The 4369-nt window shown below is 36.0% G+C and overlaps 1 protein-coding gene across 2 annotated transcripts in view; it reads right to left on the reverse strand.

Moving 5' to 3' along the window:
* LOC136848611 (uncharacterized) overlaps positions 1-4126 on the reverse strand; it is a 272631-nt gene extending 268505 nt beyond the window's left edge. For both annotated transcript variants that reach the window (XM_067120993.1, XM_067120992.1), the window contains exon 1: positions 3985-4126. The gene's annotated coding sequence lies outside the window, so the exon portion shown is untranslated. The remainder of the gene's footprint in view (positions 1-3984) is intronic.
* Between the last annotated feature and the right edge of the window lie 243 nt (positions 4127-4369).

Here is a 4369-nt window from a genome sequence, read left to right on the forward strand (position 1 = left end):
GGCAGGAGAGGGTCAGCTGTCAACAAATAAACACAAAGACGAGGAACGGAATAAGTTTTTTTTTTTTTTAAGGTCAATATACTGCGCCAGGTTTTTCCGCTTCAAGACACAGGAAATTCACTGATCCCGAGGTGATGGTGACATAAAAACAAATAACTATAAGCTACGTAAAAATTAAAGTTTGCTTGTTTAATTCAACCTAAGGGTGTTCCTCCAAGTTTTCCGTGGAGGTTTATTAAATGTTAAGAAAAAGTTACGACGCCCAAAGTTATGGTTACGATAGAAATCTATATCACTAAATCTTTCGTAAAAAAAAAACAGATTCCTTTGATATTCCTCTTTAAAAAAAACACCATTGTCCTTGGATAAGAGAACATTAAAACGATCCAGTTTTGCGCAATACATTCTAAATAACTTGCTTATTCGAATTTCATAGAAATAATCCTCTTTCGTGGTTGTCCTTCAGTGTTATCGACTGCGTTTACAAAAGTACAAAACCACCATATTACAGGTATGTGCACATTCCTTTCATTTATTTAAATATACCGTAGAGAAAGAACCTCTATAGGCCTAAGTCCTTCTTATCTATCATGATCTAAAGAGAGACATATCAAGTACCATTTCCTGGAATTTACTAAGCTATGCAAAATCACAATATAACCTTCAACCATCTACTTGGTTCTATCTGGCCATTACTTCCGTTCGTTTCGAGATAAAGTAGAGAAAGAGCCTCCCTAGTTCTGAGTCCAGCTTATCTACCAAGACGAAAAAAAAAACCCATCTTTAAACATTTTCTGGAATTTACTAATTTATGCAAAATCATACTATAACATTCCTCAGTCCACTTGGTCCTTCGTTCCTCCCATCCCAAACGTGATGGCAATGCAATTACTGAGAGCTATTAAACAGCCTTGAACTATTACAGGAGGCAACAGTAACGGAAGCAGTGTACTGGAATTTATATACTGTTATTATTTTTCTTCAGCTTTCAGAAATCTTTCGCTAACGCCTACAGTGAAGACTAACTACTGGCAACGAGTTACTACAACTAGGCAGGGAATAACTTAACAGCTGTAAGGATGCCGTTAGAAATGTAGAAGGCTATTCATCTTCCAGAAGAATGCGAGAATCACTAGTGATTATTTGAGGGGAAAGATTTTACCTTTTGTAACCAATTTATACCCCGGGCATGTATATATTGGGCTGGTTCCATGTAACAGGCATAAATCACAAACTAATCCGCAGAAGATACTGCTTTATACAAAGTTATATTTATTCATCCGGTTTAAAAAAAAAAATAACAATCTATATAAAACCGGATAAAAGTACAGTGGATGAGAAAGAGATGCATGAATGAGTATATATACACTAATAAAGAAAAACCTACGAAGAGCCAAAGTACTGTGTTTATGTATGTACATGCATGCATGCATATATACATATACTGTATATATATATATATGTATGTATGTATGTATGTATGTGTATATATATATATATATATATATATATATATACTGATATATATATATATATATATATATATATATATATATATATATATATATATATATATATATATATATATATAGCCCTATATATGTGTATGTGTGTGTGTAACCTACACGTATTCACCAGACATATTTGGCGCTATAGACTTTGAATGACCTAATGGTTTGATGATTAGACACCGCTAATATTTCTTTCAGTGTAAAAAAAAAATGATTAAAGACAAACCTATTCCACGACAATATTCAGAAGAAGAATAACCAATACTGAAATACTGATTTATTCCACTGGCTAAAACCGTCCGCTCCATCTTGTTTATACAAAAGCGTGGCCGCAGAAAGTCTGACGCAAGATACCATCATCTAGGACTTGAATATTCAATAACATGCTCTCGGCTCAGCGTGGAGGTGGGTGTCAGTTATTGTTCCTTTTGGCCCAGCGAGATATCGTCAGATGCTGGGTACTAATTATTATCGTTATGTCTTTAAAAGTATCATTCACAATAGGCATAATTGGATACGCCTTCGTCGAGTCCCTGCTCATTTTTGGCAATGGAGGCTGTTGGATGTTTCGCTCTCCTCTGATATAAACAAAAACCCTTTAACGTATTATTATTATCCATATAAATTTACATAAAACGTTCTTAAATATGAAAAACGCCCCAGGGCACTTTCTATGCAAGAGTCTGAATTGGGAAAAAAAAAGTTGATTTGAAGAGAAACGGTAATCCAGTTCTCTATTTTTATATAAAACTTAAGGTATTATCGCTTTGAAGTTTGAGTAAGTACTAATTTAAAGTGGCCATATGATAAACGTTACCTTTAGCGTCCTTTTTTTTTTTTTATTAAAAGTCTTCATTTTCATCAGACATCAACTTTTTTTAGCGAAAAAAAAAAACGCATTCTTGGGTAAAATTTGGCTCTCCAATTCAGTGCACCTGGACGCACCTCAAAGTTAAGAGCGCCCTTTCGCTCACCCAGGAGACTGATTCTATTGTATTTCACAAAAGCCGAGTTAATTAGAGGTCTGATCTCCTTTCCCTAACCTGATTGAGTGTATGGATTCAGGAACTACACAAGAATCGAATTTTCTGGTGAATCCCTTTCCTGGGTGGAATGGTCTATCCATTTTAATTAAAGTGACAATTGTCTTCATTATCACAATCTGACGCTAAGGTGTCAAGCTAAAAGTTTTGGTTGTCTATTATAATTCAAAATATGCATAAATTCTTATAAAGCAATTTGAAACTTTCGCCCCCAAAAAAAAAAAAAAAAAGAATGACAGAATAATCTCCGTGAAAAAATAATAAAAAAGGTACTGCAATGAAATAAAAGATAACATTCAAGTTTGCGATGGTCTAGTGTTGCTCGCAATGTTTTACCCTCCTGAACTAAAGCCTGTGATTGTATGGATTTTTATCCTTTGCAAGTATGTTAATTGAATTATATTAACAATATTTTCCACAATGCATTGATGTTATCTGCGTCACTCGTTGTGCCTCTTTAACCATTCAATTATGTGCTAAGACACGAGTAAGTACCAGCGGACAAATAGTAATGTATACAGAAGTACGCTTTCAGATATGTCTACTTGGGCGCATGTCAGAGGAATTATTCTCTTACTCAAAAGTACTATAAAAAGTTTCAGGAAATAAAATGTGTAATAATGGAATTCTCCATCTAATGCAAAAATGGTGTAAACAATTATAAACCAAATGTTAGAGGAAGTACAACTGCATACCTATTGATTCAGGTATGTTGGGTCTACGGTACTGCGCATTGCATTCATAATCGCTGCCATTTTGGAAAGAAATTTGTAATAATTATTCACAAATAGAGAATATCTAGTTAATAAAATCATAACAGAGCTTATTTTCATTATAATGTCGTAGTAATTCGGGACATACGTAGAGGAAAAATACACTAATGACTAAACTATGAATGACAATTACAATATATATTGTTAACTGACTACAACTAAGTACTTTTTATAAACAAAAAATAAATTCCCCTTAGTAACCAAGTTTATGATATATCTCCCTTTGGAATGACGCATGAGAACATATAAAGATAATGATAATGAAAAACTAATTAGGCTATGCCATATAGATTGTGAGGTTTATATTGGAAGGACTGGCGAGGTCATTGGCCTAGTGCACTGGCCCTCCTTCGTTGCTCATATTCCTAGCCAAACATATTGAAGGAATCCTTTTTCAAATTTCAAACCCAATATACAAGCTTTTGCTCTAAGAAATTTCCCCTTTCCATTAAATGCGAAACAAAGTCAACTGTTTTATTCCACAGAGAGAGAAAAAAAAACAAAAGTAACTAAATCACCAGCTTATATGGCGAAAAAAAAAAGTACGTGATAGTTTCCCGAACACCCTTCCAAGTTTTCCTTTGAACGAGTAGCAAAAATAGGAATAAATCCGCCGCTAAAACGGAAGTGACGTTTCACACCGGGGGAAATACTCACCCGTTCGACGAAGACTTCGAAAAGATAAATCAAGACAACTGCAGGAGAAAACTGGCAGTGACGGAAGCGTGGCAAGTTTCCACCAGCACGTCACACAAGCGACTGCCGGCATCGCACCGGACCAACCTATGTCTCTCCTCCCCCTCCCCTCCCCTCCCCTCCCTCAACCACCAACCCCCAACATCCCTCCATCCCTCCCTCCCCACAACCGGACTTCCATCTCCCTTCATCCTTATTCCCCTCTGCAAACACCCATCCGCCTACTCCTTTCTTCTTTTGCTTCTGTTTCCCCCCCTCTCTCTCTCTCTCTTCTTTAGCTCTTCTCCCTCCTCCTCTTATTCCTCCACCATTTTATTGGATTGCCTAACGCCTACGCAGCCGGCCC

The sequence above is a fragment of the Macrobrachium rosenbergii genome, chromosome 19 (genome assembly GCF_040412425.1).
Source record: "Macrobrachium rosenbergii isolate ZJJX-2024 chromosome 19, ASM4041242v1, whole genome shotgun sequence".
NCBI classification, from domain to species: Eukaryota; Metazoa; Arthropoda; class Malacostraca; order Decapoda; family Palaemonidae; genus Macrobrachium; species Macrobrachium rosenbergii.